Consider the following 26,927-nt stretch of genomic DNA (forward strand, 5'->3'; position numbering starts at 1 on the left):
TGATTTTCATATGACTTTGCTTGAATCCTTGGTCTAAGTCATCTAAAAGATCCATGTAAAAAATTTTAGCGAAATTGATTAATATTTAGGGGTTGCACACTTTGATATGAAAATACTGAAATTCATGAAAATGTATCATCGACATCACACTAATGCGTATGTTGTGTTTCTATTATGTTTTGCAGGTAGTTAAACTGAAAATGAGTACTAGAAAGGGAATTTAGTTACTTGAAAAGGTGCCTGGTGGTGATTTTTTGGGTGTTTGACTCCCTTCCAAGGAACAAGTGCTTTTAGTTTTTATTTTCCATCACAAGGAAATGAAAGAAACACTCGTGTGCTGCTAAATCCACAAGGATTGTTATGGCAAGGACGCAGGAGAGGTTTTCTTCTGATGACTCCTCCATGAAGGCCATATTTGTGCAGGTGTCTCTGAACAGCAGAACAATGTACTACAACTCCAGAGTTTTCTGAGCACACAAATCTCCAAGGGAGCCCAAACTTTTGCATTGCAATTTAAAATGAAAAAAAAATGCCAATATTTTTTTCCAGACTGAAATACAAAGGAAATGTGTCATCTTTAACTTTAGACCTTTTAGAGATAATTTCATCTTCAACTTGCTTAACTGTTCGCAATAACAGTGACTTTGACCAGGTGTGCCCAAACTTTTGCATGCCACTGTATAATTTTATTGCTTTTTTTCATGCAAATCTTAAACTATAGCAACTTTACATACAGTCATGGCCAAAAGTATTGACACACCTGCAATTCTGTCAGATAATACTCAGTTTCTTCCTGAAAATGATTGCAAACACAAATTCTTTGATATTATTATCTTCATTTAATTTGTCTTAAATGAAAAAACACAAAAAGAATTGTCCTAAAGCCAAATTGGATATAATTCCACACCAAACATAACAAAGAGGGTGGACAAAAGTATTGGCACTGTTCGAAAAATCATGTGATGCTTCTCTAATTTGTGTAATTAACAGCACCTATAACTTACCTGTGGCACCTAACAGGTGTTGGCAATAACTAAATCACACTTGCAGCCAGTTGACATGGATTAAAGTTGACTCAACCTCTGTCCTGTGTCCTTGTGTGTACCACATTGAGCATGGAGAAAAGAAAGAAGACCAAAGAACTGTCTGAGGTTTTGAGAAACCAAATTGTGAGGAAGCATGAGCAATATCAAGGCTACAAGTCCATCTCCAAAGACAAGAATGTTCCTGTGTCTACCGTGCGCAGTGTCATCAAGAAGTTTAAAGCCCATGGCACTGTGGCTAACCTCTCTAGATGTGGCCGGAAAAGAAAAATTGACAAGAGATTTCAATGCAAGATTGTGCGGATGTTGGATAAAGAACCTCCACTAACATCCAAACAAGTTCAAGCTGCCCTGCAGTCCGAGGGTACAACGGTGTCAACCCGTACTATCCGTCGGCATCTGAATGAAAAGGAACTGTATGGTAGGAGACCCAGGAAGACTCCACTTCTTACCCCGAGACATAAAAAAGCCAAGCTGGAGTTTGCCAAAACTTACCTGAAAAAGCCTAAAACATTTTGGAAGAATGTTCTCTGGTCAGATGAGACAAAAGTAGAGCTTTTAGGGCAAAAGCATCAACATAGAGTTTACAGGAGAAAAAAGAGGCATTCAAAGAAAAGTACACGGTCCCTACAGTCAAACATGGCAGAGGTTCCCTGATGTTTTGGGGTTGCTTTGCTGCCTCTGGCACTGGACTGCTTGACCGTGTGCTTGGCATTATGAAGTCAGAAGACTACCAACAAATTTTGCAGCATAATATAGGGCCTAGTGTGAGAAAGCTGGGTCTACCTCAGAGGTCATGGGTCTTCCAGCAGGACAATAACCCAAAACACACTTCAAAAAGCACTAGAAAATGGTTTGAGAGAAAGCACTGGAGACTTCTAAGGTGGCCAGCAATGAGTCCAGACCTGAATCCCATAGAACACCTGTGGAGAGATCTAAAAATGGCAGTTTGGAGAAGGCACCCTTCAGATATCAGGGACCTGGAGCAGTTTGCCAAAGAAGAATGGTCTAAAATTCCAGCAGAGCATTGTAAGAAACTCATTGATGGTTACCGGAAGCAGTTGGTCGCAGTTATTTTGGCTAAAGGTTGTGCAACCAAGTATTAGGCTGAGGGTGCCAATACTTTTGTCCGGCCCATTTTTGGAGTTTTGTGTGAAATGATCAATGTTTTGCTTTTTGCTTCATTCTCTTTTGTGTTTTTTCATTTAAGACAAATTAAATGAAGATAATAATACCAAAGAATTTGTGTTTGCAATCATTTTCAGGAAGAAACTGAATATTATCTGACAGAATTGCAGGGGTGTCAATACTTTTGGCCATGACTGTAGGCCAGAAAAATGACAATATATCACACGATCCTCTTATTGACACTTTTTATGCCACATTTGGACATGGCACAAATTTTGCTGTGGATTTTGCAGCACGTTTTTACCTCTTACAAAATGTGACTTTTTAGACAAAATTCTGTAACGACTCAGCATGACAAAGATCATACTGCATATAGAAAATCCACAGCCTTCCCCACAGTCTGCACAAATGTCTCCTGCCACCTAGAAAAGGGGTTTCCTAATACCTGGGTTACTAGCCTTATGATGTACTTGGGGGGGACTTCAGTGCAGAGCAGACAATCTGAATAAGGCCTTGGTGTCGAATAATCAATATTTCCCCTTTCTTTTCTTTCCTAAAACAGATTCATACTCTTGTTCCCATTTAGCAGCTTTTATTATCCTCTCTATATCTTTTCCATTTTCTTTTTTTAGAACAAGGAATAAAAAAAAAAACAAAACAAAAGCAAAAACAAAAACAAGAAATAAAAAAAAAAACTGGATTTTTAAAGGTACTATAAAAAGCAGAAGTTAAACAGAAGTCCTTGTACACAAAGGGGGATTGCATTAGGGTCAGTGTGCCTCCGGCAGAATTACGGTTGAAAATGAAGAACAACGTGTGAAAATGGTGGACTACCTCAACAATGTCTTGAAAGATGGCAGTCATCCAAGAGAAGATTACAAAGATCTATTACAGCTATCACTTCTATATCTTGGAGGTTGGGATGAAAATGATTTCGAATTTAGGGTTCCAGGGGCTCTGACTGGAGCAAGGTGGATGGCAAAGGCCATATATGTCCTCAAAATTGTGCTAGTCACTACACAATTGCATATGTCTGATACCGAATTGAAAGGAATAAGAAAATTAGCACGTTTTGTCTGTCTGATATATGTCCACTTTTGGCACGAGGCAATTGTAAGACGATGGGCTCCAAAGAATGATTTGGAGATGCTACAGCTTTTGCAATATTATCCAGATAAAGATGTCAGAGAACGGGCCCTCACTATGGCTAAGAGACACATCTGGTATCTGTCAGAAACTAACAGGAGTGGCATTTTTGGATGAACGTATCGGTCAGGCTGAGAAGGAGAAGATGTTTGAAAATTTAAGAATGAAACCTGAAAAGAAAAAGGAACTGAAACGATTGGAAGGTAAAAGCCTAGTTTTTGAAGGAAAAGACCTCAGCAATTTTGTTACAAGTAAAGCAAAGACATTCTTTGAATTATTTGGGATCCACGACATAGAAGAATATTGCAGTGATACACTAAGAAGCTCCATCAATGCTCTTAGGCTATGTACCCACGTATGCAGAAAATTCCTGACTGAAAACCGGACTCTTTCCCAGAAAACGCGTGTTTTTGCATAAAAAACGCACTTTTTTATGCGTTTTTTTTTTCCGGAGCGTCCCCAGTATCATAGAAAATAGTTAGAAATGTGGATTTTTTCCATGAAATTAATGAGCATGCTGCGTTTTTTACTGCGATGTGTTTTTTCGCGGAAAAAACACATCAATATGCACAAAAAGTGCAGAATTCATTAAAATGAATGGGATTCTTCTTTTAGGCGTTTTTAAAGCATTTTTGCCAGTAAAAATGCTTAAAAAACACGAAAAAAACGCTTACGTGTGCACATACCCTTAAGGTGGTGAATGACACCGCAGAAAGGGGCATTGCTCTGATAAAGAAGTTTAATAATTCAATCAGAGATGAACAACAGAAACAGTTCTTGTTAAGAGTTGTCGACTATCATAGAAAAGCCGTCACCAAGCGAACAAAAGAAGGAGTTGCATCTTTCACAGCACATTAGTGTAAATCATTTAATACGTATGCTACTGCCTATCAATGTTACTGTTTATTGTTACTATTATTCTAAGTTTTTAATTGTTTGAATTTCTAATTAAAAATACTTAACATTGAAAATATGTTTTTTGAGTACTTTTATTAAACTGATAAAAGAGTGCAACCTCTAAATATTGTTCGATCGTCTTGAAATTTGGCATATATACTTTTTACATTAGTGAGACTCGGGGCGTAAGCAATTTTTACCATACAAAATGAAACACCCTAGCGTACAGTCATCATTGATCATAAAGATTATTATTATCATTTCAATTTGTGAAAAGAGCTTTATGGGCAAAAACATTGCAAATCGTAGGTTGCCCCTAAATCAGCCATTTATAAGATCATCAAGAACTTCAAACAGAAAGACTAAGAAAGACCAGCAAGTGCAATAACCATATTTTACAAAGGATTCAGCTATGGAAATGGTTCAACATTGGTGCAGAGCTAACTCATGGATTGCAGAATACCGGTGTCAATGCATCTGCAGAAACAGTGAGGCTAAGGCCTGTTTCACACTTCAGTTTTTTGTTTCAGTTAAAATCCGCCAAAAAGGCGGAAAGCGGATCCGTTCCTAACTGATATGAACGGATGCCACCGGATCCGTTTTTTTGACGGATCCGCAGAATGAAGAATTTTAAAAGAACCGCTGCCTGGGAAGAGAGAGAGTGAGAGAGAGAGACTTTTTTCTCTGTCCGCCAGAAATGATTTCAGGGTTAAAATTCCTCCTGACTTCATTCCTCCGGGCACGCGCTGTATAAAAATGCGGATCCTGCAGTAAAAAAAAAAGTTACATGGTCCGTCCAGGCATCTCGGCGGACGCAAAAAAATTGACGGATCCACAAAGAAAATCCAACGGATGGCCATCCGTCAAGATCCGCCGGTAATGCAAGTCAATGGGGAAAAAAACGGACCCGCCAAAAAAAATGGCGGATCTGTTTTTTGCAAAAACGGCGGATTTTGACTGATGGTTAAAAACGGAAGTGTGAAACACGCCTAAGGCTTTTGGATGCTTGGAAGCTAAGTTGAAGTCAAGAAAGTTAGCTGAGAAATCCACCTCTCTCCAATAATAACATCAAGGACACATTGATATTCTGCAGTAACAACAGTAAATGGATTGCAGAGGACTTGGGTAACGTTAAATTCTCTGATTAAGCCCCTCTCAGACTGTTTGACTTATCTAGTAGAATGACTAGAAAAGGTGAGCACTTCCATAAAGTTTAACACAAACCGACATATTTGAAACATCTATTCACTCCCTATTTGGGAAAGATGCCAAATGACAACAAGGAAATGGGACAACTCCCATAATGAATAAATCCTATAGAGAATAAGTGGAGTGTAATGCCCCAAAAAATGCAACAAAATACCACTTTAATGAAAAAATTATACAAACTTTATTGGACAATACAAAAACATAATAAGACAAAAAATGTATAAAAAAGATCAGTAATATTGATGGATAAATGGTGATGACACAACGGACACAGATAGCAGCACCATAATATTCCATGTTGGCAGAATGCAGCCAAATTCTGATAGATCCATATTATGTACAGTATATTGTGGCATGGCGACTGGTCATGTGATTGATGGGCGGTATGTATCGCAGAGATGGATGGCCCTGTGATGGAAGCCTGGGCGTGTTTTGCTCAGCAGATCTACTGCTGAGGGTTTTTGCTATACATTGGGAGGCTACCAGGTGAATTGGAGAGATGGGTGGGTCCAGTCACCTACATACCCACCCAAGGGGTGTGTGTCTGAATACCCAAGATGAATCCTGTATGTGGTTGTGTATGTTTAAGGACCTGTGGTGATGTCATGATGACTTGACCAGTGCATGTGATGTTACCTCACCTGTGGGTGTGGTTAAGGCTACCTAATGGAGCCTGTGAGTTTGAACACATGTGGCAGTGCTGGCTAGGCTGAGCCAGAGGAAGGAGCCCTGTGAGACACCTCAGGAATGGACGGTCTGAAACCATGAGTGATACTGACTGGGATCAGTGAGAGACATAGTGGGATACCTCTGAGAATAAGAGGCATCCGGGAATCTGTGTGGCCGACACCAACAGGTAATGGACAGGAATCCGTGTTGTGCTCACTGGGGTCAGAAAGAGACTGTGTTTAGGCTATAGAGACTGTGTGCTGGACATGGCACAGCCTGTGTGTCCACAGGTCTGAGAGCGCGGAGCTCTACTATGGGCTTTGAGGATCCATCTGTCTGATGTAAGACTGTTTGCATTTTGTTCATGCTTCCATGGTTTATGGAGAAAATAAACCACATAGACTGTTTTAAATGAAAGATCGTTCCTGTGTGCATGTTATATCGCTGCCAAGCGAGTACACCCCAACCCGCTAGTGATCGCTACGTCACAATATCTATATCAAGTATATTGTGTGCACCAGAAATTATCCATAACACCATGGAGTATTGAACATTATAAAGAATCTAAACTATCTCATGGAGGGGTCACTACAGTGGCAACACCCACCAAGAATATAGTATATGATTAACAGACAAGCAGATATATACCACGAAAATAAAGTGCCAGATGCAGAGAAAAGTGCTGCAAAACTAGTGCTTACCCATGTGGGACATAGATATAGTGCGCACTGAGTCCTTAACCCCAACGCATGTTTTGCGCTGGGCTTCGTCAGGGGGCTTGTGCGGGTTGCTGTATAGTGGAGGACTTTATATCATGCCACCACAGCTGACCATGATTACTGCCGCTCTGTGGAGTGCATGAGAGGTGGGTCCCGGGTCGTGGCAACGTCACATCCAGCAGTTCCAGCATCAGGGAGGGTCAAGGATAAACTTCTCCTATGACGTCAATGACCCACTCCAAGCTGATTGGACACCACTGCGCATACGCACGCCGTGGCAGCCATCTTAAGTACTGGCTAAAGTTTGGGCAGGAGATGTCAAAGATATATAACCTTAATATAATGCAATATCATTATCCAACAATGAATCATAACACATAAAGGCACCTAATATCTAGCAATAGATCAATACAAATACAAAAGTGGCAATGAATTCAGATTAGAGACTACTGTTCAGGCATGCTGATATCCATTCTGGTATCAATGGAAGCCTGCATCTATGAGCCCAGACATGTTTCATGTAGATGGATCATTATGGCATGGTCCTCCCCATAGAAAAAGGTTCCCCAGCGAGGATCCAATATATATACTGAATATGAATCTAAAATAAATAAAATTAACAAACAGCAACAATTAAAAACAGGAGAAACAAGAACATAGCCCTTTTGCACATCACAAAAAGGTTCCAAAAGAGCGCTTCTCATTTAGCCCGTGGGGTGACATAGTACCGAGAGAGACTATCCAGTTGAGTCAATATTTTTTTCAGGTCCCCACCCCTGAAACCGGAATTCACCCTGTCAATGCCTCGGACCCTAAGTGCATGTGGATCGCAATTATGGCACAGCTTAAAATGCCGCAGGACATTCTTTAATTCAGAAACATCAATAACATCCCTAGCCGATGTAATATCTCTGACATGTTCCCTGACTCTAATACGAAGCTCCCGAGAAGTAAGACCAATGTAAATCAAATTACAAGTACACACCGCGTAATATACAACGTAGCTGGTGCTACATGATTGTGACATCGGCGGTTATGCCCGCCGATGACCCTTCTGCTGCGGCGCGCGCTGCTGCGTTTCCTCACCTGCGCGCTCCCGCCCGGTCACGCGCCCACCGTCCACTCGTCCTTACGGCGGCTCCTGGCTCCCGCCCCCTGGTTCGCGCTCGCCGCCTTCCGCGCTCTCTCTCCTGCGGTGGGCGGCGCTGAGGGGCGGGCTTGGGTGACGCACTTCCGGGGGTTGCTGTACTTCAGGCGTCCTCGCTGTTAGGAGGACGCCTGATGATTGTGTAGTTTTTCTGCACCCTCTGGCCTCTACAGTTCTCCTGTAGCTCAACCGCTTCCGCCTGACTCGCCCTGTCGCCCCCTGTCTCGTGTCTCCCTTCCCTTCCAGTCTGCCTGGGCGCTGCCTTCCATCCCCGGTGCCGTCCTCTGTCTCCAGTCCGCCTTGGTCTTTCCACTGCCTGTCTTCCGTATTGTTTCTGTCCTGCGCCACTGGTCCCTGCTCGTTTTTCGCACCGTTGCCTCCCCTGTCCTTCTGTCCGTGGAGCCGTCCCTCTTGGTTCCGGCTGTCGCGCCTCCGTCCTCTGTGGTCCTGCCCCAAACGATCCCTGTATAGGGGTCGGTCTTCACCTGGTGTGCTCGGCCCAGGGGCTCTGGATCCGCGATCCAGAGGGTCCACTCTCTAACTTAATTTTCCCTCTAGTATTACAGTATCATCAGGCCATGGACCCCGCCGGTGCCGCGGCTGCCACTCAAAAGGAACTGCTCTTCCTTAGAGAAAATCAGACCCGTATCATGTCATTCATGAAGTCCATGGACACCCGGCTCTCCGCTCTTCAAACCGCAGACCCAGCACACGCACCTCTCTTAGCCAGTCTCCAGCAGGAGCTCGCACAACAGCGCGATGCTCAGTCTCACATTTTGGGGTATATGGCGTCCGTGGATGATCGGCTGCTTTCTTTGCAGTCCTCTGCGGCCGCTCCCACCCAAGCCCGGGACACCGTCTCTTTTCCTCCCCCCGTCTCGGTAAACCGCCCAGGTACTGTGGGGACCCAAAATTGTGTAGGGGATTTTTAAATCAGTGCAGATTGCACTTTGATCTGTCGCCCCAACAGTATCCTTCGGACCGTGCTAAAGTGGCCTTTATAATCTCCCATCTAGAGGGGGAGGCGTTGGCTTGGGTGAATCCATTATGGGAGAGGGATGACCCGGTGGTGACCAACATCCAGTGTTTTTTGGAGACATTCCGTAAGGTTTTTGATGAACCTGGACGCCTTGCTTCCTCCACAGAGGCCCTTTTTAACCTCAGCCAGGGGTCCCTTACGGTAGGGCAATACGCCATCCGTTTTCGGACCTTGTCCTCGGAGCTGGGGTGGAATAACGAAGCCCTGGTTGGTGCGTTTTGGAGAGGACTTTCTGGTAAAATCAAAGACGAGTTGGCCGGGCGTGACCTTCCCACCACCCTGGAAGATCTCATCTCCCTGGCTACTCGCATCGACCTGCGTTTTCAGGAACGCGCCAGAGAGTCAGCCAGGGAGAGGAGGCCCTTTAGGTTATACCAAGCTCCCATTCCGCACACCGTTGCTCTCCCTAGTAACACCGCCCCTGAGCCCATGCAAGTAGATCGCATCAAGCTGTCTGAACAACGGCGTAAGGAGAGGATGACCAAGGGACTCTGTCTCTATTGTGGAGGGGCCAATCACTTCATACGCACTTGTCCTGAGAGACCGGGAAACGCATCCGCCTAGGCCAGGTAGGAGAGGGCCCCCTAGGTGATCCGACCCCCTCTCTTCCACTTACTGTTTCAGCTCTACTTATTTCAGGTCGGGGGCGTAGCTCTGTGGAGGCGTATGTGGACTCGGGCGCGGCAGGCAACTTCATCCACCAGGAGGAGGTTGACAGACTCCAGATTCCCGTGGTCGTCCTAAGTAACCCTCGAGCAATCACCTCCGTTGATGGCAAACCTCTTCCTGGGCTCATCACCACGGTAACCACTGAAGTAAACCTGCAAGTTGGCGCACTTCATTCTGAAAAGATTGCCTTTTATGTCCTGCCTCAGTTATCCCACGCCATTCTCTTGGGGCTACCTTGGCTTAGGCGGCATGAGCCAGTTATCGACTGGCGCTCCGGAGAGATCCTGCGCTGGGGGCACGCCTGCCATGTAAGCTGTTTACGTACCCTGGTCCGTTCCCATCCTCAGCTCAAGCCTACAGACCTCCCTGGTCTTCCTGTGCCATACCACGCCTATGCTGATGTTTTCTGCAATTGCAAAAAAAGGGGGAGACAAAAAAGCACAATAGGGTCCTGTCCACGTTACAAAAGACAGTATATCATGAAATATGCTCACCTGGTTAGGATGAGATAAGAGCGTGTAGGTAGCGGCTGCTGCAGATCCACAGGTCTTCAGTGACCAAAGAAATGATGAATCCAAAGGGAGTTTGTAGCTATATTCCGCGCTGCCGCTTTAGACAAATTCCAGGAGAATGCTGTATGATTGCAGTGGTTTTATTCTACGCGTTTCAGGGGTCTCATGCCCCCTTCATCAGGAAATACCACAAATACATACAGGTATCACAGACATAAATAGGTTTGTAAGGATGCTGGATTTCAAAAAAATGAGCGCCAACAAGTCAGATGATGCAGTGTCAAAGTTCAATGACACCACATGGTTAACAGTTAACCTAAGATATATTACAAAAGAATACGTATTTTAAAAGATTTTTTGATTAAATTTTCGTTTACAAAACAGATAATAAAGTCAAATTTACGATTTAAACAAAAAAAAAAAAAAAACCAAAAAAAAAAAAAAAGGGGAAGGGGGGAGTTTATTCCTGTTTAGAGGTGGATACCTTACAAGTGGACTATCGTATGGAAACAGCAAACCGCTTTTTTTTCATTGAAAGCATTGCAATCTTAATACAAAAAGGGGAAAAAAGTAAAAACATAATTTTAATTCATTACCAATAAAAAATATATAATTTTAGTTAAATTCTAAAAAATTAAATATAAAATTATTTTTTAGTATAGAGGAAATGGGTTAAAAAATAATAAAGGATGCTAAAAGCAGCAACACACGAGAAGCTGCACAGCAGCCAGCGCTGCTCAGAATGAGAACGCAAACAGCATGGATTCATTACTTCACTAATACAAAGATCATGGGCAAATTTTAGATATAACATGAAGCACATAAAAAAGGGGGTTAATATCAGATGCAGCAACACACAGGACGCTGTGCAGGAGCCAACTACTGCTCAAAGAAAAAACGCAGGATAAAGCGGCAGAGTGAATGGGTGGCTTCATTAATAGATAAGATCGCAGGCAGCTTTAGTGTTCACCCCCTGACACATAAGTCTTTTTACTGTGAAGGAGTGGCAGTAACATTCTTGCACTGTTCACTAATCTCTATGACTAGGCAATATATGCATGGGAGCTGAGTTAAAGGAGAAATAAGATACTATTATCAGCCGGGGTCATTCTTTCATGTCAGACTAGTAGAATTAGTAGCGCTTACCCGGGCTTAATTAAAGAAGAAAAAAAAAAAAAAAAAACTCTTCAAAAAATTCTTCAAAAAATGCAACTAACAGAGATAATGTTTAAGACAGAGGTATGAAAGTGATTGCTCCCAAGGGCAAAAGGAGCTAAACCTGATAGGAGGCTAAACAGGATTTTCATATATATAACACTCTTTTAGAGCTAAAGCACAAGCAATATTTAAGCAAATACATAAAAAAATTTTTTTTTTTTTTTTTTTTTTTTCACTAGACCAAGGAGGCACAGTATTGTAAAATTAATTATAAATATAAAATTGCAATTAGGTATTGCATTAAGTGCAAACAAATCTATAAAAAAATATATTAAAAACCACAAGGCGGGGACTGCATAACTAGGTTGACATTATAAACAAGGGAAACTGACACAAATAGTGTAAATAAAATTTTAAATTTAAATAGAACAAAGAGAAATTATCGCAAAAGAACTCAGAAGCCATCTATACACATGAGGGTTTTTTTTTTTTTTTCCCTTTAAGGTTGCAGAGCATGTGAATATAGATATAAACAAAAATTCCACTGTCTAGGTAAAAACCTCAGTTATTTCATTTAGACCCTGTGGTTTCAGACTCCCTAATTTGTAGATCCAATAGGCTTCCTTTCTATTTAGTTTCGTAGATCTGTTCGGTGCACATTTAGGTATATGATCGATAGGGCTAATTTTTAATAGTTTCGAATTCTTATTATGTACCAAGGCGTAATGTCTGGACAGCCCATGAGTAAGCAGGCCTTTTTTAATATTATGCCGATGGGAGTTCAGTCTGAGGTGTAGGGGTTGTGTGGTCCTCCCCACATATTGCTTACCACAGGGACATTCAATGACATAAATGACAAAGTCAGAGTTACAATTTAGAACAAAAGGGATCATAAATTTCTCTTTGGTAGAAAATGAAATTATATAATCAGCTTTATGATTTATATTAGAACAGCATAAGCAGTTCCTCGTGCCACATTTAAAGATTCCTTTAGTTGAATTCAGGGTGTAACCGTTAATGGGGCTAGCATGAGCTCTCAGGCGGCTAGGGGCTATTAGATCCTTGATTGTGGGGGCTCTACGGAATGTAACCCCGGGATTCCTAGGAAGGATATTGTTCAGAATGGGATCGTTCAGTAATATATGCCAATTCTTATGAAAAATTCTACGGATTTCATTATGTTCAATGGAGAATTGCGTTATAAAATTCATTGAAAAGTTCTTATCAGTAATTACTTGCTCTTTAGGCTCCAGCAATGCTCTCTGATTTACTTTGATAGAGTTTTTAAAGGCATTCTTAATTAAATGTGAAGGGTATTTTTGGGCAAAAAATCTTTTCTTTAAAATATTGGACTGATCTTTAAAGTCAGTATCCAATGAGCAGTTTTTTCTAATCTGGTGAAATTGATTGTTAGGAATGTTATTCAACCATTTATTGTAGTGCCCACTATTAAAATGAATGTAGCCATTGGTGTCTACTTTTTTAAAAAATGTTTTGCTACATATTCTGTCTTCTTTAATAAAAAGGTTAATATCTAAAAAATTAATTAAAAGACTGCTGTAAGCTGCTGTAAAAGAAAGATCCCAGTCATTACAATTTATTGTCTGAATAAAAGTTTCAACATTGTTAGTGGAGTTGTCCCAGATAAAAAATAAATCATCAATGAATCTTTTATAAAAAATAATATTTTTGCTCCAATTTTCATTCAAAATAAAGGAATTTTCAAAAATCCCCATGAAAAGGTTAGCGAAAGTAGGTGCTACCTTCGAGCCCATTGCGGTCCCCTTAACTTGTTGATAAAATATTTTTTCAAAGGTAAAAAAAATATTTTTCAATATAAAATCAATACCTTTAAAAATAAAATCCTTTTGAGCCAAAGAAAGTCTAATGTCAGATTTTAAAAAATGATGAAAACAATTCACACCTACATCATGTGGAATATTAGAATAAAGTGCAGTCACATCCATAGTAATGAAAACATATTGTGGTTTCCAAGTGATTTCTTGGAGTAGATACAATAGATGAGTTGAGTCTCTGAGGTGACTTTTTAATTCAAATACATGCGGTAACATAATCCTATCAATGTAATGAGCTAGATTAGAGGTTAGAGAGTTAATACCCGCAATTATCGGTCTGCCAGGAGGATTGCAAAGACCTTTATGTACTTTAGGTAAGTGATAAAAAAAGGAATGCTTGGGTTTTTAATGCTTAAAAACTTTTTTTCTTTATAATTGAAAATATTCTGGGAAAGACCCTCGATGATTAAAGCATTATAGGCTGTGATAGATTTAGAATAATCGCTAAATGAGCTTTTAATGTAGTAGCTAGTATCAGATAAAATTCTATGAGCTTCATTAATGTAGTCACATCGATTTTGGATTACAATCCCACCACCTTTGTCAGCCTGTCTAATCACAATCAAACTGTTAAGAGAAAGGGATTTCAATGCTTGTTTCTCTTGTCTATTAAGATTAGGTTTCTTCCTTTTACTAATGCCCCTCCATGTTATTTTTTCAAACTCTTTTTGTACAATATCGCTGAAGGCATTAATCTGATGACTTTTGTCCTCAAGGGGATAAAAATTAGATTTATAAGGTACATCGAGATGAAAAAGATCATGAACATCTTCATCCATTTCAGCAGAATCCTTTGTGGTGTTTTTAGCAAAATGTCTTTTGAGAGTTAATTTTCTAATAAAAATCTGCAAGTCCAAAAAGAGGTCAAAATCCTTCGATTTATTATTAGGGCAGAAGGATAATCCTTTGGAGAGAAGGGCTGTCTCACTACTGGTAAGATCATAATCTGATAAATTAAAAATATTAGAAGCATGACCCTCCTCACTACTTGTTAAGGTAGTATTTTTCCTTTCTTTTTTTCTCCCACCTCTTGTTCCTCTAAAGCATTTTTTCTTTTTCCTTTTTTTGGAAGAAAGAACTGATCTATTTGAGGTGTGCTCTTGAGAGCACAGGGTAAAAAAGGCACAATACCATTTTTGGAAACATTGGAGTTATCCAGTATAATGGTATTAATAATTTCTGAGGAAGTAATAGCACTTGTTGTGGGAATATTCACAGTATCAAGCTCATTAGTATTGAAAGGTTGAGAGGGTAAAAGCATGCTTGGTGTAGTATCATGTATAGATAAATCCAGTAATGAAATGGGAAGGGGGGAAGATACCGATAGGGAAACATTGCCCCCTTTCGTGGGTGGACAAGAATTTTTGAAGGTGGAGGACATTTTTACTTTTTCCATTTCCTTATCAGCAATGTTTTTGTTAATCTGAATTTTAATCTTTTCAAGGTGTTCCCTTGCTTCAAGCAGGGTTTGGGAGTGATTAAGAAAACTCTTATTAAGAGCTTTGCCAGAGGATTTTGGAGTACTCATATTATCTGGGGGGATACTGGAGACAGAATTATTGTCCAGATTAGTAATAGGAGTTTTGGTATGGAGGGGTTGTGGGCTAGATCCACCCGAATCACCATTTGATTTCTTTATTTCTGTAAGAGATACAGTATAGGTCTGTTTATTAATAGGCTGTAGTGAAGCAGAATCATTTTTAGTAGAGGCAATTAAACAATTGCTCTTTAAGTTCTTATTCTCGTTATTGTTTTTTCGTTTATAATCTTCCCTGTCCCTCTGTAATTTTTTGGATTTCTTCATTATCGTGTCATTTTCTAGCTGCATAATAAATGTCGTCACATTTGAATTTATTTTCCTATATTCTGGGTGCGCTATAAACGGTAAAAGATCATTGTAGATTTGTTTGATCTTAATTGTTACTATATCGCAAAGCTGGGACCTCTTTTTAAAGAGGGCAGATAACATTTCTGACATGCAATTATTTACAATATTATTCCAGTCATTTGTGAACTCACAGTCATCCGGAAAAGGTGATTCATGCATTATTCTGAGACCTCTGGGGCAGATATTTTCTCTCAAATAAATCGAGAGAAAATGAGCATCCAGATGAAAGTGAAGTTCTTCTTTAAGTGCTTCCTTGAAACTATAAAATATTTTACGAAGATTTCTAGTTTCTTCATCAGTAAATATGTGTTGATTCAGATCCACAGCAGAGCTGGGTTCAACACAACCAATTGTCTGTTTAATCAGGCGTTCTCTAGAGGCCAGTCGATTCTGAAAGTATTCCATGTTTTCTGCAAGAAAGAGGCGGATTCCCTGCCTCCGCACCGGCCTTATGACTGCCCCATCGACCTGATTCCTGGAGCGGTTCCTCCCAGAGGTAGAACATACCCTCTCTCTCCAGCCGAGACCGCTGCCATGACGGAATATATCCACGAAAATCTGTCCAAGGGGTTTATCCGAAAGTCCTCCTCTCCCGCAGGCGCGGGTTTTTTCTTCGTCCGGAAGAAAGATGGATCACTGCGGCCTTGCATTGATTACCGGGGTCTGAACAAAATCACCATCAAAAATCGTTACCCCCTTCCGTTGATTCCGGAGCTTTTTGACCGGCTGAGAGGAGCCCGGATCTTCACGAAGTTAGATCTGCGGGGAGCCTACAATTTGGTCCGAATCCGTGCTGGGGACGAGTGGAAGACGGCCTTCAATACCCGTGACGGGCATTACGAATACCTAGTCATGCCATTCGGCCTTTGCAATGCCCCCGCTGTGTTCCAAGAATTTATCAATGAGGTATTCCGGGATCTACTCTATTCTTGTGTCGTCATCTACCTGGACGACATTCTCGTTTTCTCCCCCGATCTGCCCTCTCATCGCAAAAGTGTACGCTTGGTCTTGCACCGCCTTCGAGAGAACCAACTCTACGCCAAGATCGAGAAATGCCTTTTTGAGCAGTCGTCACTACCCTTCTTGGGATATGTCGTCACCGACTCCGGTCTAAGGATGGATCCCGAAAAACTCGGTGCGGTACTCAAGTGGCCCCGTCCAGTGGGGATTAAGGCCATCCAGCGGTTTCTTGGGTTCGCAAACTATTACCGTCAGTTTGTGCCTCACTTTTCTACGGTTACCAAACCCATCACGGACCTGACCCGTAAGGGAACGAAGCCCAACAGCTGGTCCCCTGAAGCGGAAAACGCTTTCCAAACTGTGAAACGTTCTTTTGCGTCAGCACCCATTTTGCATCGGCCTGTGACCAGCAGACCCTTTGTCCTGGAAGTGGATGCCTCCTCCACTGGAGCGGGGGCGGTCCTGTCCCAGCAGGCTCCGTCCGGATGGCTGGTTCCTTGCGGCTTCTTTTCTAAAGTCTTTTCACCGGCGGAGTGCAACTACTCCATTGGAGACCGTGAATTACTGGCCATTAAGATGGCCTTGGCTGAATGGCGGTATTTACTCGAAGGAGCTGTACATCCCTTTACCATCCTCACGGACCACAAGAACCTGGCCTATCTGCAGTCTGCCCAAAGGCTCAATGCCCGGCAAGCCAGGTGGGCCCTGTTTTTCTCCCGCTTTGACTTCCAACTTCACTTCCGACCGGGTAATAGGAACATCAAGGCCGATGCCCTTTCCAGGTCGTTGCAGTCTTCAGAGAGGGAGGAAGTCCCATCCTATATCATCGAGCCTACTAGGATGATCACCGTGGCTCCTGTGAATTTCGCTATCCCTCCGCCCGGTAAGACCTTCGTCCCTCCAGGCAAACGTATAGAGGTGTTGGGCTGGGGACATTCCTCCAAAATTGCTGGACACGTTGGGACCAAGAAGACTCTCTTACTGCTTTCCCGGTATTATTGGTGGCCCACGCTTCGCCAGGATGTGATGGACTACGTGGCCTCTTGCACAATCTGTGCCCAGAATAAGGTGGCCAGGACTTTGCCCGCCGGTCTTCTTCACCCGTTGCCAGTTCCTGAGGCCCCCTGGCAGCAGATCGCCATGGACTTTGTGACTGACTTACCCCGCTCAGCCGGATGTACCACCATCTTAGTCGTGGCAGATCGCTTTTCCAAGATGGCCCATTTCATTCCCTTACCGGGACTACCGTCCGCCCCGAAGTTAGCTGAGATCTTCATCCACCAGGTCTTCAGGCTGCATGGTCTTCCTCAGCGGATTCTGTCGGATCGGGGGGTTCAGTTCACCTCCCGCTTCTGGAGGGCACTCTGCCGGCTTATGGGTACATCTCTCGACTTTTCCTCCGCATATCATCCTCAGACCAACGGGCAAGTGGAGCGAATTAATCAGGGGTTAACCACCTTCCTACGTCACTTCACCAACGCTCATCAGGACGACTGGGTTGCGCTCTTACCTTGGGCTGAATTCTCGCACAATAATCATCCCAGTGAATCTACCACCAGGTCACCTTTTTTTGTGGTAACCGGTCAAAACCCAGGTATTCCGTTGCCTTTTTCCACCTCTACAGGGGTACCCGCAGCCGATTCTCTTGCTAAAGAATTCTCGCAGATTTGGAGAGAGACCAGGGATGCGCTCAAAAGTGCCAACGACCGAATCAAGAAACATGCAGACAAGAGACGGAAGGATGTGCCCCCGTACCATCCAGGTGACAAGGTCTGGCTTTCAACTCGACATATCCGTCTGAGAGTTCCCTCTTATAAGCTGAGTCCTCGGTACATTGGACTGTTTGAAGTGATTGGACGTATTAATGCCGTGGCTTACAAACTGAGGTTGCCTGCTTCGCTCCGGGTGCCCAACGCCTTCCATGTCTCGCTCCTGAAACCCGTAGTCCTGAATCGGTTCCAACCAGTTTCCATCGTCCCTCCCTCACCTGCTATCTCGGATAACGTCTTCGAGGTCAAGGACATCTTGGCTATGAAAAAAGCCCGGGGTAAGACCCTTTTTCTTATCGATTGGGTGGGTTTTGGTCCCGAGGAGAGGTCCTGGGAGCCTCGGGAAAATATCAACGCCCCTCGCATTCTGAAAAAGTTTTTGGCCAATCTCAGTAAGGGAGGGCGTAAGGGGAGGGGTACTGTGACATCGGCGGTTATGCCCGCCGATGCCCCTTCTGCTGCGGCGCGCGCTGCTGCGTTTCCTCACCTGCACGCTCCCGCCCGGTCACGCGCCCGCCGTCCACTCGTCCTTACGGCGGCTCCTGGCTCCCGCCCCCTGGTTCGCGCTCGCCGCCTTCCGCGCTCTCTCTCCTGCGGTGGGCGGCGCTGAGGGGCGGGCTTGGGTGACGCACTTCCGGGGGTTGCTGTACTTCAGGCGTCCTCGCTGTTAGGAGGACGCCTGATGATTGTGTAGTTTTTCTGCACCCTCTGGCCTCTACAGTTCTCCTGTAGCTCAACCGCTTCCGCCTGACTCGCCCTGTCGCCCCCTGTCTCGTGTCTCCCTTCCAGTCTGCCTGGGCACTGCCTTCCATCCCCGGTGCCGTCCTCTGTCTCCAGTCCGCCTTGGTCTTTCCACTGCCTGTCTTCCGTATTGTTTCTGTCCTGCGCCACTGGTCCCTGCTCGTTTTTCGCACCGTTGCCTCCCCTGTCCTTCTGTCCGTGGAGCCGTCCCTCTTGGTTCCGGCTGTCGCGCCTCCGTCCTCTGTGGTCCTGCCCCAAACGATCCCTGTATAGGGGTCGGTCTTCACCTGGTGTGCTCGGCCCAGGGGCTCCGGATCCGCGATCCAGAGGGTCCACTCTCTAACTTAGTTTTCCCTCTAGTATTACAATGATACATAACATGTAATCCGGTAGTCCCTACTTCCATCCACCGCTTTGAATGAAGTGGCTCGTAAGATATTATTACATGCCAAACATGATCCACAAAGGTGGCATCCCCATCTTTGTGGACCCGCGCCAAATGTGTTTAAAGGTTTCGCTATATAATGACTCCTGCCAAGCAAGTCCTTGAGGTTACGGCCTCTCCTTACTGTAAGAAGGGGTCTATCTGGCAAAATCTGTTTAAGCGTCATATCATTTTGCAAAATAGACCAGTGTTTATCAATAATTTGTCTTAATTTATCCCATTCATTATTGAATGTTATGATGCAGCTAAGTGGTGGGTCCCTAGGAGCATCGGCATGTGTTTTACCGAGGAGTTGGTGGAGAGGAGTTCCCCTTGCACGAGAGTAACCTTTTCTAATATTCCTCATGCTGTATTCTCGATCCTTGAAGCGCTGCTTCAGGTCCTGGGCCTGACTCTCAAAGATCGCATCCGTGGAACAAATCCGGTTCATTCTCAGAAATTGACCAGCAGGAACAGCACGGATTGTTGATGTTGTATGTGCGGATGTAGCATGGAGTAATGAATTCACTGATGTTTCTTTTCAAAAAACATCAGGTTGAATGATACCATCTGCATACAACATAATTTTAATGTCCAAGAAATCAATCTCATTTGCTGCAACTTTATATGTCAATTTGATGTTCCAATTATTTTGGTTAAGTCCACGGATTAAATCAAGGTAGCCAGGCTCAGGACCCTGCCAAATGATGAAAACATTGTCGATGTAATGATACCAGCACTGCGCCTGGGTAGCGGCGCCGCACCATGCCAGAAAATCTCACATTCCCAAAAACCCAAGGAAAAAATTGTGATGAACTCTAAGCCCTGATTAGACAAGGATGGGTTGTCATCAGGCAGGATTTGTCCCAGAATAGGATATCAAGCATGTCAAGGGGAATTGCAGAAGTCTTGAAAAATAAGCGTCAGCGCTGTAAATAGGTAAGGTTTCTCCTTGTGGAGAGTGACATACCAGCTCTGGCTTGTCAAGGTAAGGAGTCTTATTCACTGTGCAATGCTCCTCTGGGAAAATAATATGCAAATTGCCTCTTCAGAGAGGAAGAGGACTTGAATTCTATAGCACCACCTGTTGGTAGTAGCGATCCTACAAGTCACAATCAACCCTTTAATGAGTCTTGTAATATGACTTAGGATAAAAGCCAAATCAGAATCTCAGTTTGCAGACATGGTGTTTCAGGCTATTGGCCCTTGTCAGTGCAAAGTATGAGAACTGATTTGGCTAGGTGAGAGGCTCTGGACTGAGGTCTAATGGGTAAGGTTTCTCTTTGTGGAGAGTGACATACCAGCTCTGGCTTGTCAAGGTAAGGAGGCTTATTCGCCATGCAATGAGGGTCGCCCTCCCAGGGCTGTGGGGTACTCGGTACCGGGCCGGTCTCACAGAGGGGAATGTCACAACAGCGGTGACCCAGTCCATGGCCCTAGGCGCCCATGTAAAAGGGATTAAGTGATGGAATAAAGTTTATGAGTGAATGATTCATGACGCCACCTGTGGTGTTCGGCAATGAAGATGTTAAGCCGATGCTGCAAACAGATCCTCTGGGACAGATGGTGGGGTGCAGCAATGATGTTGTAACCCTCCACAGGCAGGGCTGCAGTCCCAGGGCAGAGTAGATGAAGAGGATAGGTGTTGAGGAAGAGGGTGTAGTGTCTGGCACAGAGATGTAGCAGTGCTGGAGAGTTTGCAGGAAGAAGGCAAGGACACAATAGGGTGCAGTTTCTTTACCTTTACTTTACTTGGCAAATGCAGTCCAGGGTCCAGATTACAGATGGCACAGGAGCTGGCTAGCCTGGAAGCAACTGAGGAATCTCTCTATGCAGATGGGTTGTGTAGTCTCCTTCCTAGCGCTTATTTTTAGGTACTTGCAGTACTGTGTTGCACTGAAGTTCCACTGGCTTATTCTCTTTAGAACTCCCTCGTATGGCAGACAGCTGTAGTCTTCCTCTTCTGGCTCACACTTCACTGTTGTGCCTCCGAGTCTTATGTGGGAATAGAGAATTTACAGCTTCCTATTCCTCCGGTTTCTGTTGCAGGACCATCAGTGTCTGTACAGCCTTGGAGACCGGGCTCCAGATCATGCGCTGTAGCTGGGAACGAGCCTGAACTCTCTGCTCAATCTCCCAGCTCTTCTCCTCCACGTCCACACACATTGCCCTCCTCACACGAACTCCTAATTTTCCCTTCCTGGCCCCCAGAGAGCAGCTCTTCCCCCAGTTTTAGTTCAGAGCTCCCTCTGCGGGCCTGGAGTGGGAGCTGTGTTGTGTGTTGTGTTTAACTGACAGAGAGACCCTTCATTGCTTCCAAGCATGACATCACACTCCCTAGGAGGAAGGTAATGCCATTGTGGCGACCATATACCTGGGGGTGCCACATTCCCCCCTAGTGCAATTCAGTACTCCCGGTCTGAAGAAATCATGCAAAAACATTAAAACAAATTAACAATTGTAACTGTAACAAGATTTCAAAATGAAAAATTACAAAAACCAAAGCTCAAAAATAGTCCTGATGACGATTAGTCCATGCGTCAAGGTCAATGGTCCATTTGCTGAGCAATTGGTAAACAATATACAAGATAGTTTTGACCACACATAGTCCTGTGGTCTAATTGTCCATCAAAACAAACTGAGATTGTTCAAAAGTTCTTACAGAGTCTCTGTAGGCACATAAACTTAAAACAGTTGCATATTTACATTTTACCATTTGTATAACTTATTTAGATACAAAACCTTAGGGGTGGTATATGGGTCACCCTCCCAGGGCTGTGGGGTACTCGGCACCAGGCCGGTGTCAGGGGGATGTGTCACAGCAGCGGTGACCCGGTCCGTGGCCCTGGGCGCCCAAGTAATGGGGGAATGTAGTTAATGGAATGGAATAGTTCGTGACGCCACCTGTGTTGCTCGGCAAGGGAGGTGTTAAGCCGACGCTGCATGCAGATCCGCTGGAACTGATGGTAGGGTGCAGCAAGGGTGTAAAAGCTCACCACAGGTGAAGCTATAGTCCCAGGGCAGTGTAGAGGTGGATGGCACGGTGATGTAGCAGTGCCGTAAGGGTAGGAAGCAGACAAGACACAGCGGGGTGCAATTTCTGCACCTTTACTTGATAACTGCAGTCCAGGGTCCTGATAACAGATGGTAATGGAGTGGGCTAGCCTGGAAGCAACTCAGGGATTCTCTCTCAGCAGACGGGCTGTGCAGTCTCCTTCCTAACCTTGGTTTGAATGAAGCACTCCAGTACTAAGTTACTCTGAAGTTCCTCCTGTCAGATGTTCCCAAGAACCTTACTTGCATGGCAGACAGCTGTAGCCTCTCTCAGGGACTCCTCTCTTTCTGAGTCCTGGCTCTCTATCCAAGCTGCTGTTGTGCCTCAAGTCTTAGATGGGAGTAGGGCATTTACAGCTTCCTACTCCTCTGGTATCTGCTGTAGGACCGTTAGTATCAGTACAGCCGTGGAGACCAGACTCCAGTTCATGTGCTCTCAAGCTGAGGGAGCTCTCCTTCCTAGCTCAACCTCCAGCTTTTCTCTCCACGTCTGCACACTTCACCCTCCACAGACTAACTGACCATAACTTCCTCTTGGCCCTCAGAGAGCACTCCTCCCCTTAATCCTGGTTCAGAGTTCCCCCTGCTGGCCTGGAGTGGAACTGAGTTGCATGTATGGATTGACTGCGAGAGAGATGAACCTTCTGTAGTAGCCTACCAACCCAAGGAATTGACGTACTTCATGGAGGTTGCTGGGCTTCTGCCAGTCTCGGATGACAGTGACTTTGTCTGGATCCGGTGCCACACCTTCTGCACTCACTACATGACCGAGGTACTGCACCTTGGGCTTCAGGAGGTGGCACTTGGAGGGCTTCACCTTCAGGCCAAAATTGGACAAGGCTTCAAACACCTCAGTCAGGTGCTTCAGATGGTCTTCATAAGTCTTGGAGAAAACAATGACATCATCAAGGTATAACATAACTGTCTCAAAGTTCTTGTGTCCAGGACAGCATTCCATTAGCCATTGAAATGTCCCTGGGGCGGTGCAGAGCCCGAACGGCATGTAGTTGAACTCGCAGAGACCCATTGGTGTGGTAAACGCTGTTTTCTCCTTGTCTGCCTCTGCCACGGGAACCTGCCAATACCCTCTAGTGAGATCTAAGGTGGAAAAATAGTTAGCAGTTTTAAGTGCGGCTAATGACTCTTCAATTCTGGGTAATGGGTAGGCATCCTTATGTGTAATGCTGTTAATTTTTTGATAATCAACACACATTCTTATGGTACCATCTTTCTTTTTCACAAAGACTATTGGGGCTGCCCAGGGGCTACAACTGTCTCTGATCACCCCAGCCTCCTTCATTTCCCACAACATACTTTTGGCACATTGATATTGTGTTGAGGTTATAGGCCGGTACCTTTCTTTAATGGGTGGATGATCTCCAGTGGGGATATGGTGTTGAACCCCTTTTGCCTTCCCAAAGTCTAGAGGGTGTTTACTGAATACCTGCTCATACTCCTGAGTCACTCGGGAAACCCCACTCTTTTGGTATGAAGGGGTGGAGTCAGTTCCCCATTGTCCGCCACCTGGTCGGATGAGACCAAGGGCTCTGCTGCCTGTATTGCATTGTTACAGACAGTAAGCAGCTTAGCAACTGTGGCATACCGAGGTATTTTGGCCTCTTCCTCCCTACAATTCAAGAGGCGTACAGGTACTCTCCCTTTGCGAACATCAAATACCCCTCTGGCTGTCAGGACAGTGGGCCGGCTATCAGAGGACACCAAATTAACATTTCACATCTGGGGGGTATCGCAATGGGGAAAGGATCACTCACCCTGACGCTGCCAATTTCTCCGCCAGACAGTTCTACCTGCTGTCTTTGCATCAGGGCCTTGATCTCCTTCTGCAGGACTCGTTGTTCACTGGAACCAGCAGTCTCAGCCACCTGTTGCAACAAAACAATAACCTCGGCAAGATAATTTTCAATCACATTAGTACCTAAGGTCATCATTTGGTTACATTCTCGTCGATCAATGTCTACAACTATCAGACCTTGAAATTTTAACTCTACTCGCCCCACTTTAATGGTAATCTCTTTACATCCTATTTGCGGCAAAGACTGACCATTGCTGGCAACTACTGTCAGTTCATCACTTGGGCCGTGAGTAAGTTCAGAGTCAGCCCAATACCGCTTGTAAAGGATATAAGGCATAGTTGTCACCTGAGAAACAGTGTCCAGCAAAGCGTTCATGGGGATGCCGTCAATCACCACTGGGAGGACCGGTCGCACTCCAACATACTTGGCTCGCCTGTTCTTTGGGCCTTGTGGTCCTACTCCTGGGGGTTGGCCCTCTGCCACAGGGTGGCAGAATCTTGCGATGTGGCTTGCCTTGCAGCAGCGACGACAGATGGGATGTCCGTCCTTGTCAAAGCGATCGTTGTCTCTCCCTCGGCGTGGCGGGATCCTCTTCTTCCGTAGCCACGGGACATCCTCTGGACTGGAGGCCAGCTGGATCTTCTCCTTTGATGACACCTGCATGGACTGCACAGTTTTTGCAAGTGCAGACATATTTTTGGTCAGCTCTTGGACCTGAAGGCGCAGTTCTGTAGATGGATCATTATCCAGAGTCTGTGCATCAGCCCCCACAGGGCTGGGAGGGAAAGATGCTGCTACTTGGTGGTATGAGATCGCTGGGCGCCTAGGGGGCGCTGGACGGCTGACATTTGGTTCATGCAGCACCCGGATAGCCCTGTCCTTGAATTCTGCAAAGTCTAGGTCTGGGTTTTGTAGGGCTATGATGCGCAGCTGTGCTCTATGGGTACTGGATAGGAGGCCCTCAATAAATTGCTCCTTTAACAGTCTGTCTCCATCTTTCACACTGTCTGGATCAATCTGCTTGATGGCTCGCAGCGCCTCCTGCAGGTTAAGAGCATAGTCCTGTATACTGTCCTGCACTCTGCTTACTCCCAAAGAATCTCAATTTTATTTCAGCTGCAGTGCGGGTGTCAAAGGTGCTTCTTAGCTAAGCCAGGATCTTTTTAACAGTCTCTTTATCAGTGTCCTGCCAGGCTTTTACTTCCCTTTGCGCTGCACCAATTAGCTGCCCAATAAGGATGTTCATTTTCTGGCTTTCAGACAGAGGATACACCTCAAAAAAAACTGCACAGTCTCTCTTTAAATTCAATCAGGGTATGTGACTCCCCTGAATACTGTGGTAGCCAGGCTGCTCCCGGTATATAGGGCATGGACAGCGGCATTATGGGGACTGATGCGATGGGCACTGATTCTTGTGGTGCTGTGGAGGCAGCGCTGGCTGCTGGATGCAGCGATGCTATGGGAGCCTCAGCTGCGCTGGGCCCTGCAGCTTGCGGCACTGTGGGGTTTGCAGTGGCGTTCGTCGCTGCGTCTGCTCTCGCTTCAGACATTCTCTTCCCCCCTTGTTAACGTTTGGCAAAGCCCTGGGTAGCACTGGCTTACCGGCTGCAGCTCTGCAGGCTGGATGATCGGGGGATGCCGGGACTGCAGGCCTCCGCTTCTTACTTCCCGCGCGCTGGCATCTTCCCCCGCAGCACTTCACTTTTTCTGCGCTTTTCGGCTGGCTCCGCCCTCGACGGCCCGCCCCTTTGGCTTCCCGCGCACGCCAAGCAGTGGGGTAATGGTGGCAATTGCACAAATAGTTTATGGCACAAAACAAGTCTCTGGCACACAGGACCGGGGGACACCGGGCTCCGTAAATCCTGTTTGTGATGCTAAAATGGGTCGCCCTCCCAGGGCTGTGGGGTACTCGGTACCGGGCCGGTCTCTCAGAGGGTAAGGTCACAGCAGCAGTGACCCGGTCCGTGGCCCTAGACGCCCATGTAAAAGGGATTAAGTGATGGAATAAAGTTTATGAGTGAATGATTCGTGATGCCACCTGTGGTGTTCGGCAATGAAGATGTTAAGCCGACGCTGCAAACAGATCCTCTGGGACAGATGGTGGGGTGCAGCAATGATGTTGTAACCCTCCACAGGCAGGACTGCAGTCCCAGGGCAGAGTAGATGAAGAGGATAGGTGTTGAGGAAGAGGGTGTAGTGTCTGGCACATTGATGTAGCAGTGCTGGAGAGTTTGCAGGAAGATGGCAAGGACACAAAAGGGTGCAGTTTCTTTACCTTTACTTTGCTTGGCAAATGCAGTCCAGGGTCCAGATTACAGATGGCACAGCAGCTGGCTAGCCTGGAAGCAACTGAGGAATCTCTCTATGCAGATGGGTTGTGTAGTCTCCTTCCTAGCGCTTATTTTTAGGTACTTGCAGTACTGTGTTACACTGAAGTTCCACTGGCTTATTCTCTTTAGAACTCCCTCGTATGGCAGACAGCTGTAGCCTTCCTCTTCTGGATCACACTTCGCTGTTGTGCCTCCGAGTCTTATGTGTGAATAGAGCATTTACAGCATTTCCTATTCCTCCAGTTTCTGTTGCAGGACCACAGTGTCCGTACAGCCTTGGAGACCGGGCTCCAGATCATGCGCTATAGCTGGGAATGAGCCTGAACTCTCTGCTCAATCTCCCAGCTCTTCTCCTCCACGTCCACACACATTGCCCTCCTCACACGAACTCCTAATTTTCCCTTCCTGGCCCCCAGAGAGCAGCTCTTCCCCCAGTTTTGGTTCAGAGCTCTCTCTGCTGGCCTGGAGTGGGAACTGTGTTGTGTGTCGTGTTTAACTGACAGAGACACCCTTCATTGCTTCCAAGCATGACATCACACTCCCTAGGAGGAAGGTAATGCCATTGTGGCGACCATACACCTGGGGACACCACATTATGCTCCTCTGGGAAAATAATATGCAAATTGCCTCTTAAGAGAGGAAGAGGACTTGGACTCTATAGTGTCACCTGTTGGTAGTAGGGATCCTACAAGTTACAATTAATCCTTTAACAAGTCTTGTAATATGATTTAGGAGGCAATTTGCATATTATTTTC

The sequence above is a fragment of the Dendrobates tinctorius genome, unplaced genomic scaffold, assembly GCF_039654945.1.
Source record: "Dendrobates tinctorius isolate UK_male_01 unplaced genomic scaffold, ASM3965494v1 ptg000128l, whole genome shotgun sequence".
Classification (NCBI taxonomy): Eukaryota; Metazoa; Chordata; class Amphibia; order Anura; family Dendrobatidae; genus Dendrobates; species Dendrobates tinctorius.